The sequence below is a fragment of the Arachis stenosperma genome, chromosome 3 (assembly GCF_014773155.1).
Source record: "Arachis stenosperma cultivar V10309 chromosome 3, arast.V10309.gnm1.PFL2, whole genome shotgun sequence".
Lineage (NCBI taxonomy): Eukaryota > Viridiplantae > Streptophyta > Magnoliopsida > Fabales > Fabaceae > Arachis > Arachis stenosperma.
The window spans coordinates 28,983,278-28,993,219 of NC_080379.1; the positions used below are offsets into that span (position 1 = coordinate 28,983,278).

Below are 9,942 nucleotides of genomic sequence, written 5' to 3' on the forward strand. Positions count from 1 at the left end.
ATCTTACTTTTGGTTTACTTGTTTCTAAACTAAATAAATTGCAAGTGTTTAATTGATGTTGATTGGGTTGCTTCTTGCTTAAATTTTGGTATAATTTTTTATGAATATGTGCATTGAGCATTGCATCTTAATTTAATTGCCTAAATGAATTGTGTGTTTGATTCATATGTTGTAGCTACCATATGCATTAGACTATATCCTTGTTTGGCAACTTAATCATGAATTGTGCACTTTTACTTTAGTGAATCAAATTGTATCACTTGTTCATCATGGTTTTCATATCAATTCAATCACATAACAAGATACTTGTTTGTTTTTAATGCTTTGCATTTGTTTGAGTGACTTAACTTGATTCTTATCAAACTTGTCACTTTTTGCAACAAGTACCTTTACCATGTGAGTACTTCATTATGTTTAAGGATAAACAAGTAGTTTTTTTTATCATGGAATTGGTTATTGTTGATTGTGCCATTTTACATTCATCTTGCGCTTTCACTTGCACAAGTTCTATATCCAATATCTCATATATTCAATTCACTTTAGTTGTGGTCACATAGGTTTGTTTGTACCTTATCTCTTGCTTATTCTTTACTTGTAATCTAGACTACCTGATTGAGGAACATGCTATTTCTTTTGATTGTGTGGTTGCCGTTTTATCCGGGAAATGTGTGTGTTCTAAAGCGTGCACACATTTAGGATGCACACATTGTCTTTTCTCTTACCTCCCTCATATAAATCCTTCCTCAATTTTGTTTATTTGTTTTATACAGCAACCTGACCCTCGGTGCCCACCAGCTAAAGGTGGAACCTCACATCTCTTCACCCCGGATTGAGTGCACGCACGGAGGACTGTGCAACGTTTAAGTGTGGGGGAGGTTCCACAATTTTCGAGGCGTAAATTTCTCCTTATCAACACTTTGCATCATTTTCTTCTTTTGGTAGTTATGTTTTTGTGAATATTTGTTGATATTTTATCACATTATACTTTGCTTAGTTTGTTTGTATATATCTTGCTTCTAGTTCTATTCTAGTAAATATTTGAATGATAACTAGTATAAGAAATAATTTTGGTAAAAACAACAAAGAATTTTCAAGAAATCTCTTTTAGGACGTTCCATTGATTAGATTTGAAAATTTATTTTTGAACTTGCTTGAAGTATTTTTTATGGATAGAAAAGAGTTTGAACAAAACACCTAGTGAGATTTGAGCCTTAATGGAGTGGTTGCACATTTTCAACCACAAAATTTGTTCTTATGTGTTATACTCCTTTCATAATTGTGATCTTAGATTTGCTTGAGTCTTTATGTCTTATATTTGATGTTTTAAATGCATTTAGTATGATTGAGGCCATTCTTGAAATTAAACTCACTAACCCATATGGCCAACCCTTACATCTACCTTTGTTAACCACTTTTGAGCCTTTTAAATCCCCTTTATTCTTATATTAAGCACATCATTTGTCCTAAGCGAAAAACCATGAATGTCCATGAATTATATCTTTGATTAGCTTGGGTTGAGTGTGTGTGTTAATCAAGTGTGGGGGGGAATTTGGGGGAAACATTGGTAGAAAGTTACTTTGGGTGTTCATTGTGAAAATTTTGAAAAAAAATGGGTAAACACTCATGCATTCATCATTTAAAACATATGAATCTCTTTTTTATGATAAAATAAAAGAGAATTTTAGTGTATATACTTTTTGAAAAAAAAAGAAAAGAAAAGAAAAGAAAAGGATAATAAGAATGTAAATAAAGGATACATATGCGTGTGTGAATTAGAAAGAAGATGCATGAGTAAATGTGAGAAAAGGAGATGAATAGGAAGTTAGGTTGTTTTCTTGAGTGTAAGTAGGTTAATATAGGATTAGGTGGGATACTTGAGCTAATCAAAGATCCAATTCATTAGTCCACTTAACCATATTAATCCTACCCTTACCCTAGCCCCATTACAACCCTCCAAAGACCTCATGATATTTGCATTCATTCATCAAGTATTTGTTGATTATTAGATGACTGACAAATCCTAGAAAACATGATTAAAGGAGCATTGAGTGATAAAGCCCTAAACACTGAACGACTAGACTGTATACACAACCGGTGAGGGGTTCGATTGCTCAATTCTATGATTCCTTTTCTCATCTTGTATCTTCTTGTAAGTTGCCGTTTAGTTTTTGAAATTTTCAAATAAAATATTTTGAAATTAGTCATATTGCTACATTTTCTTGCCTTAGCGCTAATAATCTACTTTTTTTATTAATTGAGATTCTATTATTTGTTTTTACCAAACTCAATAGGAACCAAAGTATAGACATATATAGATAGCATTTTGCATAGTTGCTTGCATGTAGGTAGATGCATTAAATAAGTTGCTTGCCCTTTTACCCTTTTCCTTTAATTGTGATTAGCATGAGGACATGCTATTATTTAAGTGTGAAAAAATTGATGAATCTATATTTGATGATAAATTTTGGTTTGATTTGAGTGGATTTCATCATATAAACCCACATTTATTCATTCAAATAGCATACTTTTGTGTTCTCTCCCTAAATTGTGCCTAATTGTAAAAACATGCTATTTTGTGCTTAATTTAACCAATTTTATTTCACTTTCATCCCATTCGATGCCTTGATAGTTTTGATGAGTGATTTCAGGTATAATAGGTTGGAATGGCTTGATGAGAGTGGAGGAGAAGTATGCAACAGGGAGAAAACATGAAGAAATCAAAGGAGAAGCACACAGTCATGTGTGCGTACGCACAACTCTTAGTCCGTACGCACAAGAAGGAAATCAGCATGCGTGCGTACGCATAACCCTCTGTGCGCACGCACAAGTGAAAATTCAGCAAAGTGTGCGTACCCACACACCTGTGCGTACGCACAGGTACCGGCGCATGACTTCATTAAAAAGTCACATGGCTCGCGATTTTGGGGCTCTTTTGGCCCATTTCTGGAAGGCTGAAGGTGAAATGGAAAGGCTATATGAAGGGGCAACAACACATATCAAAGGGAGCTCATTTTAGATTAGAAAAACACATTGTAGGAGTAGGAGTAGAATAGCATACAAATTCTCTTTTAGGGTTTTAATTAGGTTTTGAATGTAACATTTTATAGCTCAATTTTGATCTTGGATTTAGCTATCTCATTGTAAGTATTCCTTAATTTTCTCTCTTATTACATTAATTGTTCTACACTTTCATATACTTTAATCTCCTTTTGTTAATATATACATAGTTTTGCAATTTTGATTTCTAGTTGATGAATTTGATGTTTGATGTTTATTTTATGCTTGTTTGAGTTACTATTGTTGATTTTGATCAATTGTGGTTCATAGTTTTTATCATTTTTCCAATTTTGCCATGTTTTATGATTATGCCTACTATGTGTTTGATGAAACGTCAATTTTGATTATGGGGTAAATTTTCACCCCTTGGCTTGGGAAAATGAGTATATGGATTACTAGAGTCATAATGTCCAACATTTAATGATAATTCTTAGGTTGTTAGTTGTTATTGTTTCCACTAACGCTAGCTTCTTACTAAGATAATTAGTAAGTTAGGTAGGATTTGTAGATTAATAACAATTATGCTCACTTGACTTACTCTTCGATGTTAAGGGTAGAATAAGTGAAATTAATCCATCATAATTATCATAGTTGTGGTTATGGCAAGGAAGGAATTCCATAACTCATCCCAAGTCAAGGTTCCATTTATGTTTTGAACCACATTTTCATCACTTTATAGCATTACTTGTCCATACTACATATATAGTTCTTTCATTCCTTTATTACTTTATTAATTGAAATTTTGAATCGTTCTTTTATCTCTTTATTTGTTTACTTCAATCATTGAAACCCATTGCTTTCCACAACCAATTTTATGCACTTGTTGTCACTAGTTCCTAGGGAGAACGACCCGAGGTTTAATTACTCTCGGTTTATATTTGAATTAGAAATTAAACTTTGATTGAGAATTACATGTTGGTTGAGAACTATATTAGCAACGAGGTTATTTCTCTTTTACCAAGAAGAAATTCTTAGCCGACGGTATCGCTCTTTCACTCCGTGCCTAACTTGATGCTCCTTGCACCTAACTCACTCCCTTATGGTGCATAACTTCACGTTCCTTGCGCCTAACTTGGGATGGCCTGAATGGTATGGTACTTGTCTCCTAGGTGTGGTGCCTAACTTCAACAATTGGAGCACCTAACTTGAGGGCTTCCGAAAGCAACAACCATCTCCACGCCTAACTTCAAGTTATGGTACGCTTAACTCCAAGGCTCCCGAAACGAATGCACTTCCAACGCATGGTGTGGCGCCTAACCTTATGGAGCCAAGATAGGCGCTACCCTTCCCGAATCAAAACCTCCAGGGTGTCAAAACTCTGTTTTCAAATTCCTGTTTCTGTTCTAAATATGCTGCAGGATCCAAACACACATAAAACAAAGGAAAATAGTAGAAATTCAACGAAAATCAAATAAATAGCAAAATCAAAACAATAGAAATCAACTAAGGATACGAAAGCATCGGGTTACCTCCCGATAAGCACTTCTTTAACATCACCAACTTGACGGTTAGTTCTGCTAGTTCAGTAGATGAGCAGACCTTTGGCAATCAATCTTGCCCCAAGATAATGCTTCAACCTTTGGCCATTAACTATAAACTTTCTATCAGAATTCTCTTCCTGAATTTTTACATGACCATACGGTTATGCTCTGGTTACCACAAACGGTCCTGACCACCGAGATTCAGCTTCCTGGGAAAGAGTTTGAGCCTGGAATTGAACAGAAGCACCTTTTGACCTTGCTAAAAGACTCTGATGGCAATCTTCTTATCATGCCATATCATAGTTCTCTCCTTATAGAGCTTGGCATTCTCATAGGCTGAATATCGGAATTCATCAAGCTCATTCAACTGAAGCATTCTCTTTATTCCTGCAGCTTGAGCATCAAAGTTCAGATACTTAATTGCCCAATAAGCTTTATGCTCCAGCTCCACTGGCAAGTGAAAGGTTTTACCATAGACCAACTGATAAGGGGACATGCCAATAGAAGTCTTGTAAGATGTCTGGTATGCCCAAAGAGCATCATCAAGCTTCCTAGACCAGTCCTTCCTTGAGACACTGACGGTCTTCTCCAAAATCCACTTAAGTTCTCTATTAGAGACCTCAACCTGTCCACTTGTCTGAAGGTGATAGGGGTTTGCCACTTTATGACAGACTTCATACCTCTGCAGAAGTGAGTTCAGCTGTCTGTTATAGAAGTGACTTCCACCATCACTAATGAGTGTCCTTGAGACACCAAACCGGTTGAAAATATATCTATGAAGAAAGCTCATCACCACTTTGGCATCATTTGTGGGTAGAGCTACAGCTTCCACCCACTTGGACACATAATCAACTGCCACCAAGATATAGTTGGAATATGAGGGTGGAAAAGGTCCCATGAAGTCAATATCCCACACGTCAAATAACTCAATCTCAAGAATCCCCTGCTGTGGCATCTCATGGTTGGCAGGGAGAGTCTTAGCTCTTTCACATATGTCACAATTCTTCACAAATTCTCTTGAGTCTCGGAAGAGAGTCGGCTAGTAAAAACCGCTCTGAAGGACCTTTATAGCTGTCCTTTCACCACCAAAGTGGTCTCCATAATCAGAGCCATGACAGTGTCAAAGAATTTGCTGTGCTTCCTCATCTGAGACACACCTCCGGATTATACCATAGAGCATCTTCTAAAAAGGTATAGTTCCTCCCAAAAGTAGTACTTTACATCAGTTAGTAGCTTCTTCACTTATTGTTTACTGTACTCTTTTGGAATGAAATTCATGGCTTTGTAATTTGCAATGTCTGCAAACCATGAAGCCTGATGAATGGTGAACAGTTTCTCATCCGAAAATGTCTCAGTCACAGCTGTGGGTGGTTACACACCCTCCTCAGGTTCAATCCAGGAAAGGTGGTCAGCTACTTGATTTTCTGACCCTTTCCTGTCTTTGATCTCAATGTCAAACTCCTGAAGGAGTAGCACCCATCTGATTAATCTTAGTTTAGAATCTTGTTTGGTTAGAAGGTACATCAAAGCAGCATTATCAGTATAAATAATAACCTTAGAACCAATTAAATAGGACATAAACTTATCAATAGCATACACAATAACTAATAATTCTTTTTCTGTAGTTGTGTAATTCTTTTGAGCATCATTTAGCACACGGCTAGTATAGTAAATAACATGTATAAGCTTGCCATGCCTCTGTTCTAAAACAACTCTTATAGCAAAATCACTAGCATTACACATTAATTCAAATGGCAAATCCCAGTCAGGGGAGCTATGATGGGAGCAGAGATAAGGTTTGTTTTTAGAGTTTCAAAAGCATGCAGACATTCAGTATCAAAGAGAAAAGGAACATCAGCAACTAGTAGGTTGCTCAGTGGTTTAGCAATTTTAGAAAAATCTTTTATAAATCTTCTGTAAAATCCTGCATGACCCAAGAAACTCTGGACTGTCTTAACATGAGATGGTGGTGGTAATTTTTCAATTACCTTCACCTTGGCTCTATCAACCTCAATCCCTTTGCTTGAAATCCGGTGTCCAAGAAAAATACCTTCTATAACCATAAAATGACATTTTTTCCAATTTAAAACAAGGTTTGATTCTTGACACTGTTTCAAGACTAGAGATAAATGCTTAAGGCAGGATTCAAAAGAATTAACAAAAAGAGAAAAATCATCCATAAATACCTCAATGAACTTTTCAACCATATTAGAAAAAATTAAAAACATACACCTCTGAAAAGTTGTTGGAGCATTACAGAGTCCAAATGGCATTCTCCTGTAAGCAAGTACTCCAAAAGGACATGTGAATGCTGTCTTCTCTTAGTCTTAAAGGTCCACTACAATTTAGTTATATCCAGAATATCCATCTAGAAAACAATAAAAAGCATGACCAGCTAACCTCTCAAGCATTTGATCAATGAAAGGCAAGGGGAAGTGATCCTTCCTTGTGGCAGTGTTAAGCCTCCTGTAGTCTATGCACATTCTCCATCCTGTGAAGGTTCTTGTTTTGGAATCAACTCATTCTTATCATTCTTGATCATTGTCATCCCTCCTTCCTTGGAACTACCTGCACAGGACACATCCAAGGGCTGTCAAAAATATGGTCTATAATGTCGGCTTCCCATAGTTTCATTACCTCTTTTTGGACCACCTCTTTCATAGTTGGATTGAGTCTCCTTTGTGGTTGCACAACCGATTTAGCATCATCTTCAAGAAGAATCTTGTGCATACACTTGGTTGGATTAATCCCCTTTAAATCACCAATGGTCCACCCAAGAGCTGTTTTATGGCTCATAAGCACTGTAATAAGCGCCTCTTCCTCACCAGGCTTCAAGGAAGAGCTAATAATCACTAGATATGAATCATTCTCACCTAAGAACACATATTTCAGAGAAGGAGGCAAAGGCTTGAGCTCAAGCTTGGGGACTTCTTCCTCCACCTTAGGCATGTTCACCAGGTTCTTCTGGAGTGGTGAATCATCAATCTCAAGTAATTCATATTCAGAAAGAGGCTCTAGAATATCATTAAGTACCTCAGCTTCTAGTACCTCTTGAACAAGTGGTTCAACAACATCAACTCTCATACATCCTTTAGAATCATTAGGGTGTTTGAGGGCTTCAAATACATTAAGCACCACCTGTTCTTCATTGACCTTCAGGGTTAATTCACCCTTTTGCACATCAATCAGAGCTCTACCTGTAGCTAAAAAGGGTCTTCCAAGAATAATAGAGGACTTTCTATCCTCTTCCATATCCAGTATAACAAAATCAGCAGGAAAAATAAATGGCCATACTTTCACAAGTAAATCCTCAACAACCCCCATAAGAAATTTAATAGAAAGATCAACAAGTTGAAGAGAAATACAAGTGGGTTTTACCTCCTCAATTTGGAGCTTTTTCATCACTGAAAGTGGCATGAGATTGATGCTAGCTCCAAGATCACACAGGACCCTCTGAATAGTGACATCTCCAATTGTGCAAGGAATGACAAAGTTCCTTGGATCCTGCATCTTCTCAGAAAGGTTATGTTGAATACTGCACTCTTTTGTTAACACCACTGTCTCTTGTTCCTTCCAATTCCTCTTATTAGTCAACAGTTCTTTCAGGAATTTAGCATAGAGAGGCATTTGCTCAAGAGCCTAGTAAAAAGAATGTTAATCTGTAACTTCTTGAAGACTTCTAAAATTCTAGAAAATTGTTTGTTTTTGGAAGCCTTCTGAAGCCTCTGAGGATATGGCATTTTAGGCTAGTATTCAGGAGCCTTTGGTAATGTAGGATGAGTGTCAAGAGAGATGGGGAATAGGTTATCTACACGCCTAGGCAGAACTTGCTCCACCTCTTCTTTCTTCTCCTTTGGAGCTTCTTTTTCAACAAGCTCTTCATTGACCTTAGTCTTAGAACCAGCTACTTTGCCACTTCTCAATTGAATGGCCTTGCAGTCTTCTCTTGGGTTTACCATTGTATCACCAGGAAATGTACTTGGAAGCCTCTCAGGTATTTGCTTGCTCAACTGGCCTACTTGCACCTCCAAGTTTTTGACAGAGGCTCTAGTCTCCTGCATAAAACTATTCAGTAGTGTTTCCCAATTAGTGTTCTGCTGGGATTGAGAATTTGCCTGCTGAGGTGGTTGTTGTTGATGAGACTGAAACTGGCGGTTATTTTTATTGTTCTACTAAAAACTGCCTTGAGAATTATTGTTAAAATTCTGGGATTTCTGAGGTTGATCTCTCCACCCAAAATTTGGGTGATTTCTCCACCCCTGATTATAAGTCTTAGAGTACGGATCATTATTGGGGTTTCTAGGAGTATTCCCCATGTAATTAACCTATTCAGTAGAAGATTGAGCATAATCATAATTCTCACATTGCATAGAGTTACCAGTCAGGTCATAAAGGGCTTCTTGAGGTGCAATCTGAGTGTTGACAGCTAAAACCTACATCCCACTCAATTGTTGAGTAAGTAAATTCATCTGTTGAGACAAGATTTTAATCAGAAGAGCATCAAAAGCTTCCACTTTCATAACGCTTTTCTTCTGAGGAGTCCCAGAGTTCACAGGATTCCTATTAGATGCGTATAAATATTGATTATTAGCAACCAACTCAATAAGCTCAGTAGTCTCCTCTGGTGTCTTCTTCATGTGCAATGAACCACCTGTAGAATTATCTAAACACATCTTGGATATTTCACCTAAGCCCTCATAAAAGATATCCAACTGGGTCCATTTAGAGAACATGTCTGGAGGGCATTGCCTAGTCAGTAGTTTGAATCTCTCCCAAGCTTCATAAAGGTTCTCACCATCTTTCTGTCTGAAAATCTGAACCTCTACCCTTAGCTTAGTCAGCTTTTGTGGTGGAAAAAATTTAGTCAGAAATCCAGTGACCACCTTGTCCCAAGTATCCAGACTCTCTTTGGGTTGAGAGTCTAACCACAGTTTTGCTCTATCCCTCAGAGCAAATGGGAAGAGCATGAGTTTATATACCTCAGAATTCACTCCATTAGTCTTCACAGTATCACAAATCTGCAAAAAATTAGAAATAAATTGATTTGGTTTTTTATGAGAAAGTCCATGATACTGGCAATTTTGTTGTACAAGAGTGACTAGCTGAGGTTTCAGTTCAAAATTGTTTATAGCTATAGGAGGCACCACAATGCTTTTTCGATAAACATCTACATTGGGAGCAGTGTATGAGACAAGCACTCTTCTTGGTTGCTCATTCTCATTCAGATTTGCCATATTGGCATTCACATCATGATTCTGATCCATGCTCAAATTTTCATTAGCCTTGTAAAGTCTAGCTTGTTACAAACGCCACCTTAAATTCCTTTTAGGTTCAGGATTAAAATCTATAAGAGGTTCCTTGTCCCTATTCCTGCTCATAAATAGACAGAAGACAAGAAAAATGA

The 9,942-nt window shown here is 37.0% G+C and overlaps 1 non-coding gene across 1 annotated transcript; it reads left to right on the forward strand.

Annotated features, from left to right (window-relative positions):
• The first annotated feature begins 9,266 nt into the window (after positions 1-9,266).
• On the forward strand, positions 9,267-9,372 carry LOC130971703 (small nucleolar RNA R71). Its single transcript, XR_009082917.1, has one exon. It is a non-coding gene; the product is annotated as a small nucleolar RNA R71 (small nucleolar RNA).
• The last annotated feature ends 570 nt before the right edge of the window (positions 9,373-9,942 follow it).